The sequence below is a fragment of the Sapajus apella genome, unplaced genomic scaffold (assembly GCF_009761245.1).
Source record: "Sapajus apella isolate SASKATOON/1434 unplaced genomic scaffold, GSC_monkey_1.0 scaffold1, whole genome shotgun sequence".
NCBI classification, from domain to species: Eukaryota; Metazoa; Chordata; class Mammalia; order Primates; family Cebidae; genus Sapajus; species Sapajus apella.
This window is the reverse complement of record NW_022436941.1, coordinates 66,522,764-66,538,726: the sequence shown is the minus strand read 5'-3', so window position 1 is coordinate 66,538,726 and position 15,963 is coordinate 66,522,764.

The following is a 15,963-nucleotide window of genomic DNA, read 5'->3' as shown; positions in this document are numbered from 1 at the left end:
TTCTTTTTGAGAGGGTCTTGCTCTGTTACCCAGGCTGGAATGCAGTGGTGTAATCATGGCTCCGCCAGCCTTGACTTCTTAAGTTCAAGCAATCCTCGCACCTCAGCCTCTCTAATATCTGGGACTACAGCCACACACTACCACATCTCGTTAATTTTTAAAGTGTTTGTAGAGAAGGGGTCTCACTGTGTTGCTCAAGTTGATCACAAATTCCTGGCTTCAAGTGATCCTCTGGCCTCAGCCTCCCAAAGTGCTAGGATTGCAGGCATTACCACACCTGGCCCACTACAAACAGGTTTTAGAAAGCCATTCAGGCTATTCCTCACCCCGTGCAATCTAGACTGTTACTAGATAAATGCTGTCCAAGACAGCAGAAGAGATAGCCTTTCTCTCCACTTTGTGTCAGAATGCTATATTGAAATCTGGGCACCTCATATCAACAACAGATTGCAGGGATCCCAACAAAGAAACCACCTTGGTAATCACAATAGTGCCTGCCCGTCAAGGACTCCTAACTCAGTGGGGTTGGTATTAACATAGCAGATACACAAACTGTATGCAAGATTGGCACCAAAACTATGGTAAGTAGATGGCTGTGACTGGGGAACTTCTTCTCAATTGATCGCTCAATCTCAGAGTTATATCATGAGATGTGGCCTTTTCATGACTATTGGCTGTTATTGACTGCCTTGAGTTATTGTCTATATTTGATCCTCAGTGCTTTTGTGTGTGACTTGAGCTTTGGGAATTAAATTAAAATGATATATATTTTATTATTTAAACCTACAAAGTTATTCAACTATCATTAAATATGTCAAGTGCTGAAAAGAAAAAATATCAACAATATCTGAATAAATATTGACTATCTAGTTATTTTCTCAGCTGGGCCTGGTGGCTCATGCCTATAATCCCAACACTTTGGGAGGCCAAAGCAGGAGGACTGCTTGAGGCCGGGAGTTCAAGATCAGCCTCGGCAATATAGCAAGACCCCCATGTTTACAAAAAAGAGAAAACTTGGCCAGGTGTGGTGGCTCAAGCCTGTATTCCTAGCTGCTTGGGAGGCTGAGGCAAGAGGATCACTTGAGCCCAGGAGTTTGAGGCTATAGTGAACTATGATCGTACCACTACACTCCAGCTACCCTGTGTCTTAAAAAAAAAAAAAGTTATTTTCTCATATAAAGCAAAAGTTAAAAGTTCATGTTTAGAAAATCAATTATTTTCAACTGTTGCTTTTGGTAGAAAAGTACTAGTTTTGAATGATTTTTTAAAAACTACATTGCTATTATTATTTACTTATATAAATTGCCAATTTACATATATAATTTGATGCATTATAATTATAGAGAAATAAATTCTATACTTAGCAAAGATAGTTATAAAGATGTTAAAGGTTAATAAATTTTATTTTTAATTTAACTAAAATTTTAACTTAAAATTTTATTTCGTCCTTCCTAACCCTGCATTGGATAAAAAGAAAAAACTTTATATTTACTCTTCTTATGTATGAAGTATAGACACAGCATACAGTACATAAACAGATATATACTAGATTTGTGGTATTAAGAAATGTTATAGGGAGGGTGATTAGGCAAAACATGTTTTTATTTATTTTATTTCTATTATCGTGTTTTTGAGATGGAGTTTCACTCTTGATGCCCAGACTGGAGTGCAATGGCATGATCTCTGCTCACTGCAATCTCTGCCTCCCGAGTTCAAGCATTCTCCTGCCTCAGCCTCCCAAGTAGCTGGGATTACATGCACTTGTCACCATGCCCAGCTAATTTTTTTTTTTGTATTTTTAGCAGAGATGGGGTTTTACCATGTTGGCCAGGCTGGTCTCGAACTCCTGACCTCAGGCGATCCACTCACCTTGGCCTCCCAAAGTGCTGGGACTACAGGTGTGAGCACTGTACCAGCCTTATTTTCATTTTTTAAATTATTTTATTTTTTATTGTCAATATTCAATATTTTTTTTTAAATTATTGAGATAGGGTCTCATTATGTTGTCCAGCATGGTCTCCAACTCCTGGGCTCAAGCAAGAGTCCCACCTAAGCCTCCCAAAGTGCTAGGATTATAGGTGTAAGCCACTGCACCTAGCCAACATGTCTTTAAAAGCTCCTTGGGGAAATGATGTTTTTTTAAAAGCTGAGAAACTATGAATTAAAACTTCCCAGGCATTTTGACAGAAAAGTATTTTGCTGTTGCTTTGCCACAATGAATCCCAGCCAAAATCTGAAACTAAGAATGGACTTATTCACACTCTTCTTGTTGTCATATCCCATTTCTTGCCATTTTTCCTCCCCCAACTTGTTGTATGTCTTCTGGTAACAGACTCATTCTTTTCCTGTTGGGAGCCACCATCCCACTCCTTAGCTCCAGTGATGGCAGGTGACACAGGTGTGGCCAGGAGGAGACACATCCTTTGAGCCAGGCCAATCTGAGTCATTCCTGGGACTTTGCTGGAACTGGGAAGAGGAGATCTTTTCCAGTGGGGCTACAAGTGTTAGGTTGTGAGCCTGGAACTACTGGAGGATCTCTTTAACAAAACCTAGGAAAAGTCTACCCCAAAATAAAACCACCCCAGCAAAAGCAGAGCAGAGAGCCAAAGATGAGAGACAGTATTCCAGGATATCACTGAGAACCTAGATGTAGTCATACCTGAAGCTATTTAAACCCCTGGCATTCCTGGTGCCCTTTGTGACCTAAGCTAACTGGAGTTGTATCTCTCTCATTAGCAATCAGAAGGGTTTTCACTTAATTCCAGCATTTTGGGAGGCTGAAGCAGGTGGATCACTTGAGGTAAGGAGTTCGAGACCAGCCTGAACAACATGGCAAAACTCTGTCTCTACTACAAATACAAAAATTAGTTGGGTGTGATAGCAGGTGCCTGTAATCCAAGCTACTTGGGAGGTTGAGGCAGGAAAATTGCTTGAACTCGGGAGACAGAGGTTTCAGTGAGCCAAGATCATGCCACAGCACTCCAGTCTGGGCAACAGAGTAAGACTCTGTCTCAAAAAAGAAAGAAAGAAAGGTTTTCACTTAGTAAACCTCCTCTGCTGACTATCCTCATTCCACAACTGCCAGAGCCAAAGGGCTAGGAGCTCTGGACAAGCCGAGGAGCTCAGTTTATTTAAATCTTTTCTTACCTGGGGCCCCCGACTTATCACATGCTCCTTCTCAAACTCTCCTCTTAAGAAAATTGTTACAATTCTCACTGGGTACTGTTTTGAACCTGACACACTAATCCTGTACCAGTATTTTTGATGCCACTTTCAATTTATTGGTTAAATTGTGAATTACTGTTTATTTGAAGGAGTCTGTTTTATTTCCTTTTTGCTGACCCATCCACAATGTTTGCCATGTGTTAAAATATATATATTAATTATGTGGTATTCTATTATTATCAGGTCACTTATCAGTAAGGGTATATTATTAAAGTATTACAACCTGAAGGGCAATCAACATGAATCTATGTTTACGAAACTCAATTCTAACCGCATGAAAAATACTTATTGCTAATTTATGTCAGATAAGTAGAAGGTAAAACTGTCTTAGATACTTTTGTTGCAAAATATGTCTTCTACAAATATTTTTCTAGTTGAACTGTATTATATTAGCTAATACTTATTGAAATACGGTTTGTAAGGTTTTAATTAGCAACCAAAGGTGTTAAATATTTCTTATGAGCATATCACATTTCATAATCCAGTATTCAATAATCTGAAACTAAGTGAATTATTGATTTTCACTTCTCAAGTACTTTCTCCTAAAAAGGGGGTGGAGTGTGGAATTCATAAGACAAAGATACAAGCAACAAAAGTTAACTTCTTTAGTTCTCATAATCAGTTAACTGTGTCCATTTCTTATGGACACAAATTATTGAACAGCATGCCAACTAATGGGCAGTAAAGTCACAGCCTGCAATGTATTTTTGTTTGTTTGTTTGTTTGTTTTGAGACAGAGTTTCACTCTTATTGCCCACGCTGGAGTGCAATGGCAGGACCGTGGCTTACCACGACTTCTGCCTCCCAGGTCCAAGAGATTCTCCTGCCTCAGCCTGCAGAGTAGCTGGGATTATAGGCATGCGCCACCACCACAGCTAATTTTTTTGTATTTTTAGTAGAGATGGGGTTTCTTCATGTTGGTCAGGCTGGTCTCAAACTCCCAACCTCAGATGATCTGCCCACCTCGGCCTCCCAAAGTGCTGGGATTACAGGTGTGAGCCACCGTGCCTGGCTTGTTTGTTTTAAAGACAGGGTGTTGCTCTGTCACCCAGGCTGAAGTACAGTGGTATGAATGTGGCTCACTGCAGCCTCAAACTCCTGGGATCAAGTGATCCTCCTGTCTCAGCCTCCCAAATAGCTAGGACTATAGATGCATGCCACCACATCTGGCTAATCTAAACATTTTTTAAATAGATACTTGCTATGTTGCCCAGGCTGGCCTCGAATTCCTGGGTTCAAGTGAACATCCCACCTTGGCCTCTGTGCTGGGATTACAGACATGAGCCACCTTGCCTGGCCAGCAATGTATCATTTCATCAGCCTCAGTAACTGACAGCCAAAAATGGGATAGTTAAGGGTATTTGAATTCACCAGGAATATTTAGGTTGAGATACATTACATTTGAGGGCATCCAAATGGTTAGAGTCCAGAGACATCTGAAGATACAGGCCTGGGAGTAAGGGGCTAGAGTTTGTGATACAAATTCAAAATGTACAAGTCAGCAGAGACTCAAATGAATGGAGGCTCAGGAAATGGCTGAACTCTCTGGAGGAGAGTGGGAGAGCAGGCATGCAAGTGCAGAGGGTCCTGTAGAGCAGCGGTCCCCAGCCTTTTTGGCACCAGGGACTGGTTTTGTGGAAGACAATTTTTCCATGGACAGGTGGAGGGCCGAGGATGATTTCGGGATGAAACTGTTCCACCTCAGATAATCAGGCATTCCATTCTTAGAAGGAAGCGTGCAATCTGGATCCCTCGCATATGCAGTTTACAATAGGGTTCTCACTCCTATGTGAATCTATGCTGCTGATCTGACTGGAGGTGGAGCTCAGGCAGTAACACTCGCTCCCCTCCTGTGTGGTCCGGTTCCTAACAGGCCAGGGACCAGTTCTGTTCCCCAGCACGGGAGTTGGGGACCCCTGCTGGAGAGTCTAAGGACAAGAAGAGGAGCGCCTAAAAAGGTAATTGAAAAAGTAAGCCAGTCTAGCATCAAACCAAAAGTCAAAAAAAAAAAAAAAAAAAAGCCTACATTGTTAAATGCATGCATTTTCACAGCTGTTGAGAAAGTGGGAAGGAAGCCTTATAATAGGGATTTTGCTAAATATGCAACAGGGCAATACTTGTTTAGGTTATATGTTATATGTTAAGTCTTCTAATGGGTAGGGCTTTACTTTGATCCTCATTGAAAGAAGACAGATGTCTGTCATCTATCTACGTGTTTCTACAACCAAGCATGGCCACTGTTTCAGAGAAGCTGACAATCACGTCCCGCCCAGTTTTTGTAGGTAAGCAGTGACTTGCAACCAGTCATGTGTCCAGATTTTGGGGTCAGTGAAGAGTAGTAGGAAGTATTCCACCCAAATTACATGGAAAGTGAGAAGTGAGAGTATATTGTTCTATTTTGATTTTTTATATACATATTTTGATAACTATTACCATAGTATCAGCAATATATGTTGCCTTTCAATTTTTTTTTTTTTGACAGAGTCTCACTCTGTAACCCAGGCTGGAGTGCAGTGATGCAGTCTCAGCTCACTGAAACCTCCACCTCCCAGGCTCAAGTGATTCTCCCTCTTCAACCCCCTAGGTAGATGGGACTACAGGCACATGCCACCACACCCAGCTAATTTTGTATTTTTTGTAGAGGTAGGGTTTTACCATGTTGCCCAGGCTAGTCTCAAACTGCCTGGGCTGAAGCTATTGGCCCACCCCGGCCTCCCAAAGTGCTGGGATTACAGGTATGTGCCACCATGCCTGGCCTATATTTCAAATCTCTCATAAAAGTTTAGCATGGAATATTACCTCTGAAATTGATAACAGTCTATAGAGCTGTCATGCTTTATATTACTGAACTAGCTATTTTGTTCACACCTAAGCTGCAGTTATCAGCTAAACAGGGCAGAATGCTCTTAAAGGGATCTACCTCCCCACTTCAGAAGTCTCCACTGATTTAATTAATAGACCAAGTCAATCCGGAAGAATAACTCTGAATTGTCTATAGACAGACCTATTTGAGAATTTCCTCTACTTTACCCCACGCCACAGCTACGTTACACTCCATTCAGGCATTATCTTTGGTGGCTCTTTCCAAGTTTAACCCTCTCTTGTTTGACACTCTTCAGGTCTCCCCCATTTGCTTTAGCATTTCTTCCAAGGACCCTCAAGATTGCTTCTTTGTCTTGGTAGCCTCAGCTCTTGCCACTTCTCAAGATGCAAGCAAGGCTTTGAACATTCAGTCTTTCATCTACTGTCTTCACAATTTTTGGCATACCCAAGTACCAGTGAACTGTTTACTTAATATTTTTAATAGATCAATTTTGATTTCTTAAATAATTTTTAAAAGGAAACTGTTTATTACTACCCAAAATAGCAAATCAGTTTCAATTGCTTAAAGCGAAGGTAGATGTTATTTAATTCTACCTAGATAATGCTGCCAGTTGAAGCTTTGAGTTTAAGCCTACTCTCTCTTTAAAAGGAGATTAGCAAATGTTACATAGGTGTACTTGCTAGAACCAAAAATGACTCCTGCTTACAAAAGAAGGTTTGAAAGAGAATTGGAAAGAGTGTAATTCTATCATTATGTAATGACTTATCTGGCTGAATATAAGCCAGATAGGACCTAGAACCGCCACATGAAATCTGAATATTAATTGTCCCATGCTTTGGAAAACACTACTCTGTCCTTCTCAGATTATTTTATGGTTTCATGCTTTCTTATTCTTCTGTGCCTCAAATGCTCTGCTTTCATTCGCACCCAGTTGATTCCTTCAGTGTTTCAGGACCCAGAAGAATCTTCCCTGATATGCACTTTCAGAGGAGATATGATGTCCCTTGTATTAATCAAGGTTCTCCAGAGATAACAGAACCAAAAGGAGATCCATCTAAGTATCTATGCGTGCACACGTGCATGCGCACACGCGCGCGCACACACACACACACACACATATATATATATATATACACACACACACACATACATCATGCACACACAGATACTCATAAGAAAATGAGAAAATATTCATGACAATTACAGTGCCCATTTCTGAAACTGATCATGTGGTCAAAGTTAGTATTTCTAATGACTACCTTCTTCTACTACAAACTGTATTTCCTTTGTCTTCCTAAGCACCTCTGCTGGCTGTGGTTCTTTACCTGGTGGAGTGACACAAACCTTCATTCCTGAAGAGTCTGGGCCATTCATAGTCCTGCCTGGATTGGGTTGTGGTAGGCTTCCATTGACTTAATCACAGGACATGGCAATACTAGAAGACTCCCTAAGGAATCTCCTGTATTCCAGACAGACCCTTCCTTACCTCCATTGTGGAATACAGTCCAGTTTCCACTTGGTAGTCAGGATCAGTCACAGCCAGCACTGTGACTCCTTTCTTTACTTGTTGACTCAGAGGCATGAGGAGCCCAAAGTGTCCAGGTGGCCGTCTTTACTTCTCATTCAATGGGATCATTGTTGTTTCTCCTGGTGAAAACATTCCTCCCTCTGGAACTAAGACCTCTAGGCCAACAGAGCATAAAGTCACAGGAACAAGAAGCAACAATGTTGCTAGTGCATTATTGGGCTTAATAGTAAGCAATGCCACTCCCATTTTTACACCACAATTCCTGGACCTATGAATCCTAGCTAGGGGAGAAATAGCACCAGCTATTAGATGCTTGTTCAGAGCATATACAGCCTTCCAGAGAACCTTGCCCAAGCCCTGCAAGGTATCATCACCTAGCTAGTGCTGTAACTCAGTCTTCCAAAGGTCATTCTATAATTCTATCAAGCCAGCTGCTTCAGGCTGGTGAGAAACATGGTAAAAACAGCTAATTCCACAAGCACAGGCCTATTGCCACACTTCTTTTACTGTGAAGTGAGCTCCTTGTTTAGAAGCAATGCTGTGTGAAGCCAGGCACAGTGGCTCATGCTTGTAATTCCAGCGCTTTAGGGGGCTGAGGTGGGAGGATCACTTGAGGCCAGGAGTTCAAGACCAGCCTGAACAACATAGGGAGACCTGTTCTCTACAAACAATTTAAAAAATTAGTCAAGAGTGGTGGTGTTCTCCTACAGTCCCAGTTATTTGGGACACTGAAGTGGGAGGATCACTTCAGCCCTGGAGGCGGAGGCTGCCGTGAACCAAGATTGCACCATTGCATGCAGGAAAGGCAAATCCATATCCAGAGTTAAGTGTCTATTCCTGCAAGAACAAAACGCTGCCCCTTCCATGATGGCAATGATCCAATGTAATCAACCTGCCACCAGGTAGCTGGCTGATCACTCCAGGAAATGGTGCCATATTGAGGATTCAGTGTTGGTCTCTGCTGCTGGCACAGTGGGCACTCAGCAGTGGCCATAGCCAGGATGGCCTTGGTGAGTGGAAGTTTATGTTTCTGAGCCTATGCATAACCTTCATCCCTGCCATTATGGTCTCTTTGTTCGTGAGCTCACTGGGCAATGACAATGTGGCTGGGAAAGAGGCTGACTGGTATCCACAGGCTGGGTTATCTTATGCACTTGATTATTAAAACAATACTCTGCTGAAGTTACCCTTTGTTGAGCAGTCACATGAGACATAAAAATCTTCATTTTTTTGCCCATTCAGAGAGGTCCATCCATATACTTATTTCCCAGATTTTCTTGTCCCCCAATTTTCTAATCATCTTCCTTCCAAGTCCCTGATCATCTTTGGCCATGGTCTATGAACTGGTACATAATCACATAACTGACTGTTTATCTTTCCAAGCAAAGTGAGCAACCAGGTAAGTGTACCTCAAAGTTCTACCCACTTGGAGGATTTTTATTCATCGCTGTCTTTTAGGGAAGTTCTGGAAAGGGGCTATCGTGCTGCAGCTGTCCACTTACAGGTGGTGCCTGCATATTGTGCAGACCCATCTGTAAACCAGGCCCGAGTCTTCTCTATGTCTGTCAACTGTCGACCTGTGGGAAACTCCCCATTAAGCCATAGATACAGGCTAGGAGAGATAAAGTAATATAATAGAAGTGGGGCCATGGTCATTTGGGCCACTTCTTCATGTAACTTACTTGTGCATTGAAGGCCTACTCAAACATGATCATGTGTACGCCACTTCTATTTGATGATGGGATCTTGCTGTTCATACCCAACTTTATGGTCTGATGGGTCAGATTATACCCAGCTTATGATAAGCACCTCAGGTTGCATGGTAACCTCGTGGCCCATGGTTTAGCATTCAGTCTCTAGTAAGGCCCAGTAGCAGATGAAGAGATATTTCTTAAAAGGAGAGTAGTTATCTGCAAAAGATGACAGAGATTTGCTTCAAAATCCTAAGGGCTTGTGTAGTGACTCACCTACAGGGGCCGGCGAGAGGCTCCAAACAGCATCTCTCTCTGCAGACACTTCAAGCACTTTGGATCTGCTGTATTATGTGGCCCGTAAGTTACAAGTATATTATTGTAAGTTTAACTAGGTGATGACTCCAATTGTAGCTGCTTCACCAGATGTAGTTTCATTGCTTGAGCAAATTAACCCAGCCTCTGGTACCTGGTAGGCAGCTATCAATCTGGTGCATATTTTTTCTCCATCCCTGTTATTAAAGACCATCAGAAGCATTTTGCTTTTAGCTGGAAAGGCCAGCAATACACTGCCACTGTTCTGGACACAGCAGCTTGAGAGCAGCTTGCACGGTAGCCTGGACCTGTTGCAGAGCCTTCTCTCATCTGGACACCACTCAAAAATAGCAGCTTTTCAGGTCACTCAGTAAATGTGCCAAGCAGCACACACAAATGAAGAACATGTTGCCTCTAAAATTCAGAGGCCCACTAGGCATTGTGTTTCTTTCTTGGTTGTAGGAGGGGCTAGATGCAACAACTTATTGTTCACCTTAGAGGGGATGTCTCGACATGCTCCATACCACTAGACCCTAGAAATTTTACTGACATAGGGGGCCCCTGAATTTTTGTCAGATTTATTTCCCACCCTCTGACATGCAAATATCTTACCCACAAGTCTAGGGAGTAGCTGCTGCTTGTTCCTCACTAAGTCCAATCAGCATGTCATCAATGTAATGGACCAGTGTTATATCTTGTGGAAGAAAAAGGTGAGCAAGATGCCTGTGAACTAAACTATGACATAGTGTTGGAGAGCTGATAGACTCCTGAGAAGGACAGTGACAGTGTATTGCTGGCCTTGCCAGCTGAAAGCAAAATGCTTCTGATGGTCTTTAATAACAGGGATGGAGAAAAAATATGCACCAGATTGATAGCTGCCTACCAGGTACCAGAGCTGGGTTAATTTGCTCAAGCAATAAAACCACATCTGGTAAAACAGTTACAATTGGAGTCATCACCCAGTTAAACTTACAATAATCCACTCTCGTTTTCCAAGATCCATCTATCTTCTGCACAGACCAGATAGGTGAATTGAATAGAGATGTAGTGGAAATCGCACCCCTGCATGCTTTAAGTCCTTACTGATGGCACTAACCTCTGTAGTCATTCCAGGAATGCATTATTGCTTTTGGTTTGGTCCAGATAGAGGCAATGCTAGTGGCTTCCATCCGCCATTTTTCACAATAATAGCTTCATTCTACAGGTCAGGGAACCAATGTGGGGGTTCTGGCAGCTATTGAGTATATCTATTCCTATTATGTTTTGAAACTGGGGAAATGATCACAGAAGGGTTTAGCAATCCACTGTAAGATGAACCTCCATTAAAACCCCATTGAGCTGGGTGTGGTGGCTCATGCCTGTAATCCCAGCACTTTGGGAGGCCAAGGCGGGAGGATCATCTGAGGTCAGGAGTTCGAGACCAGCCTGACCAACATGGTGAAACCCCATCTCTACTAAAAATCCAAAATTAGCTGGGCATGGTGGTTCATGCCTGTAATTGCAGCTACTTGGGAGGCTGAGGCAAGAGAATTGCTTAAACTCGGAAGCAGAGGTTGCAGTAAGCCAGGATTGCACCATTGCACTCCAGCCGGGGCAACAAGAGTGAAACTTCATAAAAAAAAAAAAATTAGCTGGGTATGGTGGCAGGTGCCTATAATCCCAGCTACTCGGGAGGCTGTGGCATGAGAATTGCTGGAACCCGGGAGGCAGAGGTTTCAGCAAGCCACGGTTGCACTACTGCACTCCAGCCTGAGGGATAGAATGAGACTCTGTCTTTAGCAAACCAAAAAAACAAAAAACCTCCATCAATTATGTGACCTCCATAGCCAGAAGTCTCCAGCTCCCAGGCCACAGACTGGTACCACTCCACGGCCTGTTAGGAACCAGGCTACACAGCAGGAGGTGAGTGGCAGGTGAGTAAGCAAAGCTTCCTCTGTATTTATAGCCCGTCCTCATTGCTCACATTACCACCTAAGCTCCGCCTCCTGTCAGATCAGCAGCAGTATTAGATTCTCACAGAAGCGTGAACACTATGGCGAACTGTGCATGCAAGTGATCTAGGTTGCGTGTTCCTTATGAGAAACTAATGCGTAATGATCTTTCACGTCTCCCATCACCCATAGATGGGACCATCTAGTTGCAAGAAAGTAAGTTCATGACTCCCACTGACATTATGGTGAGTTGTATAATTATTGTATTATATATTATAGTGTAATAATAATAGATGTGCACAATAAATGTAATGTACTCGAATCATCCCCAAACCATCCCCCCTCTTCCAGTCTGTGGAAAAATTGTCTTCCACAAACTCAGTCCCTGGTACCACAAAGGTTGAGGACTGCTGCCATAAGCCCTTACTCTGATGAGTGGACCATTGTAATATTTTGGGTCACCTAAAATTAGTGTCAGTTCAGAGCTAGTGTCTGAAAATTCTGATTATTTCCTTTGCCTTAGTGCACAGTTACCCTGGTAAACAACTGTAGGTAAACAGCTGTAAGTCTCTTTGGTGAATATTGAGGAAAAGATTAACATATAAACTTTTCATAATATACTGGGGTCTTTCTTCAAGGGGATCCTACCTCCTCTTCATCCAAAAGGTTTTGGGTCAGTAAACTATCTTGTTTGGGCATTGATTACAGACCTGTGACTCTCTTTTTTTCTTATGATTCAGATTAGACTTCTGTTCACTTAACCTAAAACTTTTCTGTTTATATAGGTCAAGTAAGAATTTAGTAGGCTTCCTAGTTTTCCTATTTTGCTTCTAGGAACACCATGATCAACTAGGGAACACTGTAGGTCTATGAACCAGGTCATTCTGATGGCTGCTTTCACTCTGCTTTTCGTTGTGGTAACAACGCCCACCTTGCCGTTGGTGGTTGAGTGTTGCCACTTGGCCCCTGCAACCTGCGATCCAATTATGCCCATTGTATTTAGGTCTTTAAATTCAGTGACTGTGGTTCCCACTGTAAGGTCTGGCCTACACAGAAGAGCAATCTCATGAAGTTTTTCAAGGATTCTGGGGCTTCGCTCACAAACTAATTTCTCCCTGAACTGGAGTATGTCTTCTAACCCTTCCTGTGTGGGTGAGGTCTTAAATGACTACTCCATTTGAACACTGCAGTCTCCCTAAGACTTTGCATTCCTTCCTCTACATTAAATCAACACACATCAAATATGTCCAATTCACTCACTGTGGTTCAACTTTTGTCCATGTTTCTTTTATTTATTTTTTATATTTATAATTTTTGTTTTATTGAAACAGTCTGTCATCCAGCTGGAGGGCAATGGTGTGATCATGGTTCACTGCAGCCTTGGCCTCCTAGGCTCAGATGATTTTCCTGCCTCAGCCTCCTGAGTAGTTGGGACTATGGGTGTGCACCACTATGCCTGGCTAATTATTTATTTGTTTATTTTTGGTAGAGACGGAGTTTCACTGTGTTGTTCTGGATGATCTCAAACTCCTAGGCTCAAGAAATCCTCCCAACTTGGCCTCCCCGTGTTCTGGTAATACAAGCATGAACCTGGCCCCTGCATTGTGTTTTCGTTTGTTTGTTTTGAGACAGGGTCTCCCTCTGTTGACCAGGATGGAGTGCAGTGGTGTGATCATGGCTCACTGCAACCTAAATCTCCTGGGCTCAAGCATCCCTCCTGCTTTGGGCTTACAAGTAGCTGGGACTACGGGTATGTAAACCAAAATTAAATTCTAAGGCCCACCCACCAATCTGAATGTGCCCTGAAGGAGTTGCCAGAACTCAGAGTTAAGGTACCAACAGGGGCCCATTAAAAGCCTCCCAAAGCCGGGCGTGGTGGCTTAAGCCTGTAATCCCAGCACTTTGGGAGGCCGAGGCGGGTGGATCACGAGGTCAAGAGATCGAGACTATCCTGGTCAACATGGTGAAAACCCGTCTCTACTAAAAATACAAAAATTAGCTGGGCATGGTGGCGCGTGCCTGTAATCCCAGCTACTCAGGCGGTTGAGGCAGGAGAATTGCCTGAACCCAGGAGGCGGAGGTTGCGGTGAGCCAAGATCGCGCCATTGCACTCCAGCGAAACTCCGTCTCCTGAAAAAAAAAAAAAAAAGCCTCCCAATGGTGAGCTTCTCCTCCAATGGAATTGATTAAGTCCTGAGGCATGGACCTCGCTTTGGTTGACAATCTTTGATTTATTCTGAGCTGGGTTTTTTTTTTTTTTTCAGTCCTAGGAAGCTGTTATTTAGGATCCTAATACTAGTTCAGAGGTAAATACGAAAGGGTCTTCTCCATTGCATTTTTCCGAACACAAGGAAAATGTCTCCTTTTTGGGCACTCCATTTGGTTTCTAGTTTGGAGGTGCATTCTAAAGGGTCTTCTTCATTGCTTTTTTTTTTCCCAAAATTGAGGTCAATTGGCATGTCTGCACATTTTAGTGAGGAGATGAACTGCATTTTCCTAAATAAATGAGACTGAGCTTCCTCAGCTTGGAAGAGAAAGGCCATTTTGCTCCTCTCAGCCAAAAGTCACCCCTGGGTGACCAGGAGCTGAGTGAGGGTGTCTGGGGGCTTGACTTCCCATGATGTGCAGCAGCCCCCAACAAAATCAGTTTAAAAAGGCTCATCCAGAAAATGCATATAAAAGCTGATCACTTCACATTTTGAGCCCTCTTGGAGATGCCAGACCTCTGGAGAGAGAAATTGAGACATGTAAGAATATGGATAAATGACTCAGTGGTGAAACACCGAGGAGTCCCTCCCACAGTCAGCACACTTTGATCCACTATACTAAATCCTAGGCCACAGCTCAGTTCCTCCTTTTAAGAAAGAAAAAGAAAAAGATGCAAATCAAATATGCAGAAAGACAGGAAGAATGACCCACTTTCCAGCACCCTGAAAGTTTTATGGTGCTTCTACCTGCAAGTGTTTGTGTAAAATGAAAAAGTTTGAGGGCATGCCAGGTTTTCTAGTATTCCAGCTGGTTACATATTATGGTCTTTTTCAGCACATCTTAAATCGCTGGGCAAATTACACCAAGGAAAATTTCAGAGCCCAAAGGTTACCCACAACTATAGAATTCCTAAGTTGTTGTATTAGTCTGTTCCCATACCGCCATAAAGATACTACCCAAGACTGGGTAATTTATAAACAAAGGAGGTTTAATTGACTCACAGTTCCACATGTTGGGGGAGGCTTCAGAAAATTCACAATCATGGTGGAAGGAGAAGCAGGCACCTTCTTCACAAGGTGGCAGGAGAGAGAAGTGTAAGCAGGAAAAATGCCAGACACTTAGAAAACTGTGAGAACTATCACAAGAACAGCATGGAGGAAACCACCCCTATGATCCAATCACCTCCCTCCCTTGACATGTGGGGATAATAGGTCCCTCTTTTGACATGAGGTGATTACAAATTGAGATGAGATTACGGTGGGGACACAGAGCCAAACCCTATCAGTTCTTGATTTTTCTATTTTCTTTTCTGCCTGCTCTAAATCTGCTGTTACCTTTGTACTGAGATAAAAACCACTATTTGTAGCCAACTGTCTTTTTGTGTTTGCAAACCAGTGAGTTTGTATTAATATCTCATGGCCAGAGTTCTGAAGTAAAAGCCATAGGGCTGGGTGCGGTGGTTCACGCCTGTAATCCCAGCACTTTGGGAGCCAAGGTGGGTGGATCACCTGAGTTCAGGAGTTCAAGACCAGCCTGACCAAGATGGTGAAACCCCATCTCTACTAAAAATATAAAAATTAGCTGGGCATGGTGGTGGGCACCTGTAGTCCTAGCTACTAGGGAGGCTGAGGCAGGAGAACTGCTTGAGCCTGGGAGGTGGAGGTTGCAGTGAGCTGTCATGCCATTGCACTCCAACTTGGGTGATAGAGCAAGACTTCATCTCAAAAAAAAAAAAATTGTCAGCATTTTTGTTTTTATTGATTGATTGATTGATTGATGGATGGATGGAGTCTCCCTTTGTTGCCCAGGTTGGAGTGGAGTGGATGTTCAATCTCAGCTCACTGCAACCTCTGCCTCCTGGGTTCAAGCGATTATTGTGTCACAGCCTCCCCAGTAGATGGGATTACAGGCACATGCTACCATGCATGGCTAATTTTTTGTATTTTTAGTAGATACAGTGTTTCACCATGTTGGCCAGGCTAGTCTTGAACTCCTGACCTCAGGTGATCCGCCTGCCTCAGCCTCCCAAAAGTGCTGGGATTACAGGTGTGAGCCACCGCACCTGGCCTGTTTGCATTTATTGATCAAGCAATTTCATATTTATCCCTGCAGAATACTATAAGGTGTCAAAATTTGCCGTAAGGATTATAAAACTATAAACCCAATCCAAAACAGAATGATCTTTGCTTGTGTAATTTTTTATAAATAAGACATTTAATATAATTGTTGGTTTAATGAAAG